This window comes from Macaca fascicularis, chromosome 3 (assembly GCF_037993035.2).
Source record: "Macaca fascicularis isolate 582-1 chromosome 3, T2T-MFA8v1.1".
NCBI lineage: Eukaryota > Metazoa > Chordata > Mammalia > Primates > Cercopithecidae > Macaca > Macaca fascicularis.
In genome coordinates, this window is record NC_088377.1 from 113,838,063 (window position 1) to 113,850,717 (window position 12,655).

The 12,655-nt window shown below is 39.2% G+C and overlaps 1 protein-coding gene across 6 annotated transcripts in view; it reads left to right on the forward strand.

Moving 5' to 3' along the window:
• Positions 1–12,655, forward strand: part of CRPPA (CDP-L-ribitol pyrophosphorylase A) — a 328,191-nt gene that overhangs the window by 54,563 nt on the left and 260,973 nt on the right. The gene's annotated exons all lie outside the window — the stretch shown is intronic.

Sequence of the window (12,655 nt, forward strand, 5' to 3'; positions counted from 1 at the left end):
AAAATGAAAAACTTGCATTAACTGGGTGTGGTGGTGCTCCCAGCTACTCAAGAAGGAGACTGAGGTGGAGGATCACTTTGAGCCCAGGAGTTCTAGGTTACAGTGAGCTCTGACTGCACCACTGCACTCCACCTTGGGTGACAGAGCGAGACTCTGTCTCAAAAAAACACAAACCAAAAACCCAACATAAAGATTATTAACTGCTAATATTACAGCATTTTCATGAACTACTTTTGTAGAAATTAATCAAGTCTGAAATAGTTTTGTAGGATTCATACCCTACAAAATTACATGCCCTTCAACAAGAACTTAGACATTATGGATTTAAAAAATAAAAAATCTATTTTTTTCTTTACATTATTTCAAAGTCATCGTTTTACTGACATTCTTTGTGGGCCTTAATATCTTGAAAAAACTTGTTGTTTCAGGCTGGGAGCTAAATATGTAGTTTTGCATTATATGGACAATTTAGAAGACTCATTTTGAATGCTTTTGACATTAATCAATTTCTTACTTTTTTAGAATTAGTAGAAAGCAATTTTTTCAGAATATTTTGGACAAGTGGAATTTATACTATTGAATGCCAAGATACCGGTACATTTGCCTCAAGTAGGTACTCTGAACCATGAAACAGTGGGAGTTTTCTGCTTATAGTATTCTTCAGATTCTGTGTCAAGTCATTACCCAAGGTTTTTGATTCCTAGTAATGACAGAATAGCATGCCCAACCCTTTGGATACAAATTATAAACTGTGATATATATTTTATGGATGGGTGAATGGGGGTGGCAGGATAGGTTTGACCTATTTGTATAAAGGCAGTTAAGAGTGAAAGTAGGCAAAAATCAGAAGGGATTTAGCTCGTGAAAGGTAATTTTACTGGGTGAGAGCTACCTTTATATGTTGTACCACTTAATCGCTTCCCAGCTCCAAATCCACCCATCATTGCCTGCTGGACATCTCTTTTGCTTAAGACGTCTTAAGCTTCATCACTGGAGGGTGCCAAAGGGACGCTGCGGGAGGAGGGGGCTTCTTTTCCTGATTCTGGCATGTTTCCATCCCTGCTGGCTCCACAGCTGCCATGGCCATGTGTGTGGCACTTGGTGGTGGTTACTTTCTAGCAGGTTTTCCCTGCCAATCTGGCCTGCTGTTCTCTGCCTGCCAGCTTCTGCCTGTGTACACCGTTGTGGAGATTTTCCTGCTTGCCAGTCCTGGCCTGTGGCTCTGTGCCTGCCAGCGTCATTTTGCTAGTACCCCAGCAGTAGACTTCCAGCTTGTCAGGCCAGTCTGTCATTCTGTGTTCAGCCTCAGGCTCCTTGGCCATCCAGTCGGGGGCTCCCAGGTTGCCAGGCATTTGCGGTTTCTGACACAGCCTTGGCCTGCCGTCCACGCACCAACTCTCGCCCACCTCAAGCCATGAAACTTCCCTGCCATCCGGTGGGCTGCAGCTCAGACATGGAGAGGGTATGCTCCTTCATCAGGTACTCCCCCTCAGACTTTGGATATCTCTGAGTCCTGTCTTATTCCTTCTCAGCAATAAAACTACGATAGTTAACACTTTATATGGAATCTTTCCTGTTGAGATTATTTATGACTCTTGACTGAATGCTGAATGATAGCTTTTCTCCTGAGGTCATTTCACAGTTCCTGTAGTGACAAGGCAGACAGCTACTATCTTTTTGTCCTGTGAAGTAGGAGCTTGCAGCTGCCAAGGTAGCTGGAAATTGAGGGGGATATCCTAGAATAGTGGAGCTACAGAGGAGGGAGGCTGCACACGTCTATAAAATCCCCTAAAGGTGACCCAGGGTGGTGGCTCATGCCTGTAATACCAGCACTTTAGGAGACCAAGAAGGGCAGATCACTTGAGGTCAGGAGTTCGAGACCAGATTGGCCAACATGATAAAATCCTGTATCCACTAAAACTACAAAAATTAGCTGAGTATGGTGGTATGCACCTGTAATTCCAGCTACTTGGGAGGCTGAGGCATGAGAATCTCCTAAACCCGAGAGTTGGCGATTGCAGTGAGCAGAGATTGTGCCACTGCACTCCAGCCTGGGTGGTAGAGCAAGACTCTGTCTCAAAAATAAATAAATATCCCCTAAAGGCTTTGCTGACTCCTGAACTGTGTACACAGGGGGCAATATTCTAAGGGACTCATGGGAAAGCATCCACCTTCCCATGGGAAGGTGGAAAGAGAAAAGCAGATACTTCAGCAGCTGCTGAGGCGGAGGAGAAACAGTTTGGAGTTCAAATCCTGCTATATTAATGGGAGTTTGATAAACATCTTTGGCTTTTCATTGATATCCCAGAGAACCACATTTTAGGAGTGAAGACCACTTCCCAGGACACACTCAACATCCTTCAGAGAAAGTTAACAGAATCTCTAAATGTAAAACATCATTTACAGTGCTCAGTGTGTAGTTAAAACTTATTAAATATTGTGACTCGTGCTAAGAAAATAGGTCAATAGAAAAGGACCCAAATGTTGGAAATGGCAGAGTAGTTTAAAACAACTACGATGAATCTACAGGAAAAGGTTGATATCATGTATGAGAGATGAGGAAATTTAAGACAGATGTGGAAAGGGTAAAAAATGGCAATCCCAGAACTGAAAAATGTCCTGAATGTGAAATGTAGTGGATCTATTGGCTGTGATTAACAGCAGGTTGAAGAATGAATTGGGGAACTTTATGCAGGGTTCCAAGAGAACAAAGTAGAAGCTGCCGGTCTCCTTATAGCCTGAGCCAGACCTCAAGCAGCATCACTGCTGTTGTACCACATAGAGCAGAGCAGTCAGAGGCCAGCCTGTGTTTAAAAAGAGGAAAACCAGATACTCCCCCACCTCCAAAAGCATTTGCGGCTATCTTTAATCCACCACAATCATAAGAGCAGGAAATGTGGAATCAGACAGCTTTGAGTTTATTTATTGTTGTTGATGTGCTATATTTCTGAGTTGTGGTGTTTTACCCAAGAAAGAAGGTAGTACCTTCCTTGCTGGGTTGTTAAGGAAGTATGTAGAAATAGAAAAATGAATACAACTTACATGTTAATAATTTTATTGTTTGGCTTAACTTGTTCAGTGCCTAGTAAAGTATTTATATGTAGATAGTTTTAGATAAGTTTATAAACATTAATTTTTTTCTTTCATGATTTTGGGATAAACTTGGAAGCAATCTAGAATTTTTCTCTGTAAATTTTTTTTTTCAGTTCCACTTACCCTTTGTTACTTAGCTTAGCTATGGCATGTAAGTTGTCAAACCAGTAAGAAGGTATTGCCACCACTATCACTGATCAAATCATCTGATCTTTTAGAATTACTTGGAGTAGTGAAGAGCTTGCAGTGATAGGAGGTAATCAGTGAACACAGATCTTTATACTGTAATAATGAATGAGAACCATCAGCAGATGCCTACTCAAGCCACTGTTCTGGTGGGTGGCCCCTTTGCTGGGTTAACTTGCCCTGCCACCCTGCTATCTCAACACCCAAACCTCTCTACTTCAAGCCTGTTCTACCAGTCAGTGGTGGTAGATGCCAGAAGAAATGAGGATGTTGGAAGTCCAAGATGGCTACCTTTTGTTTCTAGCTAAGTGGTCTTAAGCAATAATGGTCCCAGACTTTAATTTCTTTGGGACTACTTCCACATCTGTAACTGAGGAGTTTAGACTAAAACACTTTCTAACTCTGACTTTGACTGAGAAACAAGTAAAGTGCTGGGTAAAGTAATGATTATCCAAAAAGCGTCGAGTAGAGACTAAAAAGATATACAATGGTCATTTGGTTACATGAGCACAGTAGGCATGAGATATGAACAACCAGAACAGACTGTACTGATGGAATGATGCAGTTAAAGTACATGATGAGTTGTAGCGGTGAAGACATTGGCTGGGTCAATCACTGTAAGGATGTCTTAAATTATGATGGAGAAGAAACAGTTGCTTTTAAAGAGATATTCTTGATTTATGTGAAGGGAAAGGGAAACTAGTTCATTGACTACCCACTCAGTAGAAGCCATAGTGATTGGTGAGTGATATTCCCATTTTTAGTTAAGAAGTCAAGGTAGTACATGAGGTTAATATATATTAAATGGCAAAAACAAGATAAGTTAGTCTGATTACAATACCTGTTATGTTTCTTGACGCTGATTCTTACAACATTGGCATGCTTTATTTTGATACATTTTGATACTTGTCTATAAAAGGTACAATTACTCATGTAAATATCTTTTTGATTAGGTTTGGTAACCTAATATGAAAAGGCTAAGGAATATTTTCTTGCTGGTTAGTTGGGAGTATATTTGGCTGTACATTTTTATAACATATTGTCTACCTTTATTTGTGTGGTTTTCATCTTTCTGGTTTAACTTCGCTGTTTAGTTTTAATGTTGAATGTTTTTTTATATGCAAGCCTTAGGGAAATAAATGTATTTGAAATATATATTAAAAAAGATGACTAACTCCATTATTTTCTGATGGCTGCATTTCAGTGAGGAGGTTCAGGAAACCTCCCATTAAGTATATGTGTTTAATGACACTAAATTCCTTTCTTGGAAACACACCCTTTTCTTAGCCACAGTTGTCTTTGGGGTAATAATAATAATAAAAACTGCAAGGAAAAAATTTATATCCACCGTTGCTCAGAAGAGCTAAAATGAACTCTTCTATTTTTCTCTTCTAAAATAATCTCAAGTTTCTTTGTAAGTTAAAATTTTTTTTTTAATGTCCAAAGCCTCATTAGGCTGATAAAGATAGGTTACATCATTTTGTGCAGTCTGTGTGTTCCCTACCACAAAATATTAAATGGAATTAAGAGTTTTAGGAAGTCAGACTTTTCTTTTATTGGAAGTAGGCTAATCTACTTACTGCATACCTGATTCTGTTTGTGGAATGCATAAATGCCCTTTGTTTTCAACCATATTACAAATCATGTTATATCATGTCCTAGTGCTAATACAAAGCAGAATAATGTGATAAAAGTAAGCTATATATTGAATGTTGCATTTTAAAAAAACTTCTGTTTTTATTATGGCTTTATTAATACATATAAAATAATTAAATTATTTTTGATAAAAGGAACATTCTTGCCATCATTTGTTTCCAAGAGAATATTGTCACAATCAAATTGTGTACTTACAATGTGACCTGACAATATTATTTTCAGTAGGACATTTTAAAAACTGAACTCAATTTTTTTTCCGTCAGGTTTAAATGATAAATAGTAAAACAATTTTTTTATGGTATAGCTGCTTGATTCCTTTTATAAGTTTGGTTATATTTTTTTGATAATTGTATATATGTATGTGGTACAATGTAGTGTTCTGATGTGTGTATTCATTGTGGAATGATGAAATCAGGCTAATTAATATACCCACCACCTGAATTATTGGTAGCAAGGACAAATTAATTTTTTTGAGACAGAGTCTCGCTCTGTCACCCAGGCTGGAGTGCAGTGGTGTGATCTCGGCTCACTGCAACCTCTGCCTCCTGGGTTCAAGTGATTCTCCTGCCTCAGCCTCCTGAGTAGCTGGGATTACAGGCATGCTTCACCATGCCTGGTTAATTTTTGCATTTTTAGTAGAAACAGTGTTTTGCCGTATTGGCCAGGCTGGTCTCTAACTCCTGACTTCAGGTGATCCACCTGCCTTGGCCTCCCAAAGTGCTGGGATTACAGGTGTGAGCCACTGCACCCAGCTGACAAATTAAAATTTAAACTGTTTGTTAATATTCAATGTATTATTAACCATAGTCATCATGCTATGCAATAGGTCACCAGAAGTTCTTCCTCTTATCTAGCAAACTTTATACCCTTTGACTAACATCTCACCCTTCCAGCCTCTGGTAACCACCATTCTATTCTTTGCTTCCATGAATTTGACTTTTCTGTTTTTATCTTTACTTAATGTTTAGAGACAGGGCTTTGCTCTGCCACCCAGGCTGGAGTACGGTGGCTCAGTCATAGCTCGCTGCACCCTCTACTCCTTGGCTCAAGTGATTTTCTCACCTCAGCCTCCCGAGTCACTGGAACCACAGGCAGTGCCACCATGCCTGGCTAATTTTATTTTCTAGTTTAAACAGAGTCTCTCTATATTGTCCAGACTGGTCTTGAACTCCTGGGCTCAAGTAGTTCTCTCTGCTTGGACTTCCAAAGTGCCAGGATTACAGGTGTGAGCCACCGCGCCTGGCCAACTGTTTAAGATTACAAGTATAAGTGAGATCATACAGCATTTGTCTCTGTCCCTGGCTTATTTTACTTAGCATAATATCTTCTAGGTTCATCCGTATTCTTGCTAATGACAATTTCCTGCCTTTTGCAGGCTGAAATAGTACTCCATTGTGTGTGTGTGTGTGTGTGTGTGTGTGTGTGTGTGTGTATGTGTGACCTTACTTAAATCCTTGTGACCTTTGATTGCTTAAGTTGTTTCCATATCTTGGCTAATGTGACGTCCTGCAGTGAATATGGGAGTGCAAACATCTCTGACATATTTATTGATTTCAATTTCTTTGGATTTATACCCAGAAGTGGGATTGCTGGATCATATAATAATTCTATTTTTTGAGGAACCTTCATACTGTTTTCCAAAGTGGCTGTACTGACTTACAATATTACCAGCAATGTACAAGGGTTCCCTTTTTGCCACATCTTCACCAATGCTTCTTAGATTTGCTATTATCAAAGATGAAATGTAACAGTTGTGAGATGATACCTCATTATGGTTTGAATTTGCATTTCTGTATTTAAAGATGTTGAGCATTTTTCTTTTCATATATATCTGGCCCTTTGTCCTTGAAAAATGTCTATTCAGGTCCTTTGCCCATTTATTTGTTTTTAATTATTTTTTGTTTTATTTATTTTTAAGTTCTGGGATCATATTCAGAATGTGCAGGTTTGTTACATAGGTATATACATGCCATGGTGGTTTGCTGCACCTATCAACCTGCCATCTAGGTTTTAAGCCCTGCATGCATTAGGTATTTGCCCTGATGCTCTCCCTTACCTTGCTCCCCACCCCCTGACAGGCCATGGTGTGTGATGTTCCCCTCCCTGTGTCCATGTGTTGTCATTGTTCAACTCCCACTTATGAGTGAGAACGTGCGATGTGTGCTTTTCTATTCCTGTGTTAGTTTGCTGAGAATGATGATTTCCAGTTTTATCCATGTCCCTGCAAAGGACATGAATTCATCCTTTTTTACGGCTTCGTAGTATTCCGTGGTGTATATGTGCCACATGTTCTTTATCCAGTCTATCATTGATGGGCATTTGGGTTGGTTCCAAGTCTCTGCTGTTATAAATAGTGCTGCAGTTAACATATGTGTACACATGTCTTTATTGTAGAATGATTTATAATCCTTTGAGTATATATCCAATAATGGGATTGTTGGGTCAAATGGTATTTCTGGTTCTAGATTCTTGAGGAATTGCCACACTGTCTTCCACAATGGTTGAACTAATTTACACTTCCTCCAACAGTGTAAAAGTGTTCCTGTTTCTCCACATTCTCTCCAGCATCTGTTGTTTCCTGACTTTTTAATGATCGCCGTTCTAACTGGCATGAGATGGTATCTCGTTGTGGTTTTGATTTGTATTTCTCTAATGACCAGTGATGATGAGCTTTTTTTCATATGTTTGGCCACATAAATGTCGTCTTTGGAGAAGTGTCTGTTCATATCCTTTGCCTACTTTTTGATGTGGTTGTTTGTTTTTTTTCATGTAAATTTGCTTAAGTTCCTTGTAGATTCTGGATATTTGACCTTTGACAGATGGATAGATTGCAAATATTTTCTCCCATTCTGTAGGTTGCCTGTTCACTCTGATGATAGTTTCTTTTACTGTGCAGAAATTCTTTAGTTTAATTAGATCCCATTTGTCAATTTTGGCTTTTGTTGCCATTGCTTTTGGTGTTTTAGTCATGAAGTCTTTGCCCATGCCTATGTCCTGAATGGTATTACCTAGGTTTTCTTCTAGAGTTTTTATGGTTTTAGGTTTTATGCTTAAGTCTTTAATTCATCTTGAGTTAATTTTTGTGTAAGATTTAAGGAAGGGGTCCAGTTTCAGTTTTTCTGCGTATGACTAGCCAGTTTTCCCAGTACCATTTATTAAATACCAGATTTCTGGTATTGAAATCTGTTACTGTGTTGCAGTTCATTTCCTTTCGTATCTTTTAGTGTTTGCTTTATACATTTAGGCATTTAGGTGCTCTGATATTGGGTGCCTATATATTTAAAATTGTTATATTGTTTTTGATGAATTGTCTCCTTTATCACTATATAATGGTTGTCTTTGTCTCTTTTTACAGTTTTTGGCCTAATGTCTGTTTTCTGAAAATAGTGCTGCTGTTCTTGTTCTCTTTTGGTTTCCATTTGCATGGAATGTATTTTTTCATCCCTTCACTTTCAGAGTGTTCTTTAAGATGAAATGAGTCTCTCACAGAGATCATATAGTTGGACCTTTTATCCGTTAAGCCACACTCTATGCCTTGTCATTAGATAATTCAGTGCATTTAGCTTCAAAGTAATTACTGACAGGTAGGACTTACTAGTGACATTTTGTCAATTGGTTTTTGGTTGTTTTACAGGTCCTTGGTTCCTTTCTTGCTTGCTTCACTTGTGGTTTGATGGTTTTCTGTAGTAGTATGCTTTGGATCACCTTTTAAAAAATCATTTGTGTGTCTATGATAGGCTTTTGTTGTTACCTGAGGCTTACATAAAGCATTTTATAACAGGCTATTTTAAGTTGATAACTTAATTTCGATTGCATATACAAACTACACTTTTAGTTCCCTTTTATGTTTTATGTTTTTGATGTCAAAATTTACATTTTTAAATAATTTGTACTCCTTAAGAAATTATTCCAGCTTTAGGTGATTTGAATAGTTTTGTTTTTTAACATTTACACTACAGATATAATTGACTTACTGCCATTACCGTATTAGTGTTTTGAATTTGACAATGTACTTCTACCAGTGAGTTTTATGTACTCATATGTTTCATGTTACCAATTAGTGTCATCTTCCCTAAGCTGAGGAACTCTCTTTAGCATTTTTTATAAGGTAGGTCTACTGGTGATCAACTCTCTCAGCTTTTATATGAGAATGTCTTTATTACCTCTTCATTTTTGAAAGATAGGATTCCTGTGTATACTATTCTTGGTTGACATTTTTTTTTTCAAGTTCTTGAAAATATCATTTCACTCCCTCCTGCCCTGAAAAGTTTCTGCAGAAAAAAATCCACTGATCATTTTATGGGGGCTCACATGTCTCTAACAACTTGCTTTTCCCTTGCTGCTTTCAAGATTCTGTCTTTAACTTTTGGCCATTTGATTCTGATATTTCTTGATATGGTCTCTTTGGATTCATCTTATTTGGTATCTTTTGGATTTCCTAGATCTGGATTTCTCTCTCCTTTTTCAACCTTGGGAAGTTTGTTATTATTTTTCTTGAATCAGTTTTCTGTTTCTTCTGTTTTCTCTTCTGGCATGCGGATAATGTATGTGTTCTTCCACTTGATGGTGTCCCATAAATCTCACAAGTAATCTGTACTCTTTCTCATTCTCTTTTTCCTTTTGCTCCATAGGTTGGGTGATTTCTGGTGATCTTTGAGTTCACTTTGAGTTTCTTCTGCTCGATCTAGTCTGCTGCTGATTCCATCTATTGACGTTTTCAGTTATTTTCTTCAGCTTTAATTTCTGTTTGACCTGTTTTTGTACTTTATCTTTTGTTACTGAAATTATCAGTTTTTGTATTGCTTTTCTCACCTTGGTGAGCATCTTTATCACCATTGTTTTAAATTCCCTGTCAGGTAAATCACATATCTTCACTTCACTCAGGTCATTTCTTAGACATTTATCTTGTTCTGTTGTTTGTAACATATCTTTCTGCTTTTTCATTTTCTTTGACGCTGTTGTTTTCTGCATATTAGGTAAAACATCTGCCTCTCTGTCTTGTCAGACTAATTTCATGTAGTGAGAGGATTTGTAATTCATCTGGCCAGGGATTTTAAGGTACCTCTTGATCTCATGTTTATCCAGACTGCCTTGTGTTTTTTTGTGGACCTCCGGGAGGTTAGGATGTGCCACATCCTGGCAGTACTCTGATACCTGTAAGGTAGAAGCCAAGACCCTCTAGATGTAGCTGAAAAGGTTTAGGTGTTGGATGGTGTTCTACTTTCTTCTGTTTTCATGATGAAGCTAAGCATGCGTATTTATCTCCCATTCTCTGCATCAAACCAGGGAGAGGATATGTTACAAATATTGTACTTACATTCAAGCTGCACCCTCTGATCCTAGGGAGATAGCTCTGGTCCTGTTGTATGTCCACCTCTTTGTCCTCTGTGGTCTAGGGCTGTTCAGGAACACAAAGCCCCATTGACTTCCAGAGGTAGGTTGTTAAGGAGACAGTCCCTTGGGTGGGAGCTAGCTCTAGAAGTGTGGCACTTGGTGCATGGATAAACTCTTAAGAAGAGTGGGTAGACCTGAAGTAATCACTGGGGTGAACCAGAGGAAAGGTTTTAGGAAATGTGCAGTGCCCTGGCTCAGGTTGCTGAGAGGTTACTGTTTGTCTGCTTTGTTAGCTCCCAGATGCAAGCTGACTAGAAGCCAGACCACTAATTAACCACTGAAAGAGTGTGCAACAACCACCTTCCAGAGAAAATGAGAGTTCTTTTCTGCACTGTTCTCAAAGGGCATAGCCCTTGTATTTTCATGTCTAAGACTACCTCTTGGTTTGGTGCTCTTGGGGAGACGCTCATAGATTTATAGATTTATCCTATAAATCTCCTAGCTCTGGAAGCAGAAGGGACTAGGTATATGAGCGTTACCTCGGGGTGGCAGCTGTGAAAAATTAGGCACAGAATATGTACGTAAACCTCTTTCAGGGTGAAATAGGGAGCAGCAGTTTTTGAGCCCTTTCTCTACTCTCAGGGGATTAAGCCCCTGGACATGCTTGTTTGCTCATATAAAATTGCTGCTTTTTTCTGCAGTCTAGAGAGACTTACTTATTGTGCTCTCCTCTTGAAGAATTAAGAAGTTTAGGATGTAGTTTCTGAAGTGGAAGCAGTAAAACTTGAGCATTCAGTGGATGGACAAATTCTTTTCAGGAGAAATTAATAGACCTGGAGTTAATAGCTGGAGTGAGCTGAGGAAGAAGGCTTAGGAAGTGCTGATCTGCTGCTCAGGCTGCCAGCAAGCTATTATCTAGCTGACCCTTTTTCTCCTTGATACAAGCTAGTTGGAAGCTGGGCTGTGCCAAGGAGCCACTGGAAGAATATGTCATAAAGCTCCTTCCAGGGAGAAACAGGGAGCTGTTTATAGTCCCTTCTCTGCACTGCTTTCAGAGACTGAGGCCCCCGGAAGTGCTTTTGTGCCTGTAGAAAACCACTTTTTTTTTTTTTTTTTTTTCCTGTGGTCTGGAGAGTCTTTAATCCTCTTCACTCCCTGCATTGGTGAATTAAGAGCCAAGCCATAAGGAAACTTAGGTTAGGGTGCTATATGTGGTTCCAACCCTCTTTTCCACAGGGAGAAGCTGGGTGCTGGGGATTCTTCCAATTTTGTGATACAGCACTTGTGGCAGAATCTGTGCCTGAGTGTGCCTCAGCTTTTTCTACCCGTTCAATGTGGATGTTTTCTCAGTTGCCTTATTGGGTAGGAGACTTGACTAATGTCTGACTTTATATAAGGGAATTCATCTGTGAATAGATGTCCATTCACTGTGTCCCTGGGTGAAGGGGGAATCTGGAGCCTCCTGTTCTGCCATATTGCTAATTTTACTATCCCTGACTGCTTCTTCACTATGTTTTCTGAACTTTAAAATAGTGGCATTATTTAAAGTGGCATCAAAACATGGTAGAACTCTATTCAGTTTGCACCTAGGTAAAGTGGATCTTGACTGAGGCAAGAACAACTGATAACAGAAGTCCTTGGTTAATTTTTTGTTCACTCTGTAAGTGGTAGACTTGAAATAGGACAAAGATATACTTATTGATACTAATGTTTTGATAATGCAATAAGACTTTAGCCACTTAGGAAAAGGGTGAATATCACAGTAATAGAGTCATAGAAGTTTGAAACTAGACTGGTTGGGCTTTTTGGTTTTCCTACTTGTTATATAACTGTTAGCAGGTTATTTTATGTGTCAATCTTACTTTCCTTGTCTGATAAATAGGGCTGAAAGTCATATCTCCCTCATGAGATTGGTGGAAAGTTTGGACGAGCTAACACGTTTAAAACATCTAGTATTATGCCTGATATTGGAAGTATTTATTAGTTATTATGGACAAATATTCTCAAAACTCCATGGCATAAAACAACCATTCTTAATCACTTGTCTGTGGATTGACTTGGTGTTTGTTGACCTAGAGTGGGCTTGACTGGGTGGTTTTTTTTTTTTTTTTTTTTTTGAGATGGAGTCTCCCTCTGTCACCCAGGCTGGAGTGCAGTGGCGCCATCTCAACTCACTGCAAGTTCCGCCTCCCGGGTTCCCGCCATTCTCCTGCCTCAGCCTCCTGAGTAGCTGGGACTACAGGCGCCCGCCACCGCGCCCGGCTAATATTTTGTATTTTTAGTAGAGACGGGGTTTCACTGTGGTCTCCATCTCCTGACCTCGTGATCGGCCCGCCTCGGCCTCCCAAAGTGCTGGGATTACAGGCGTGAGCCACCACGCCCGGCT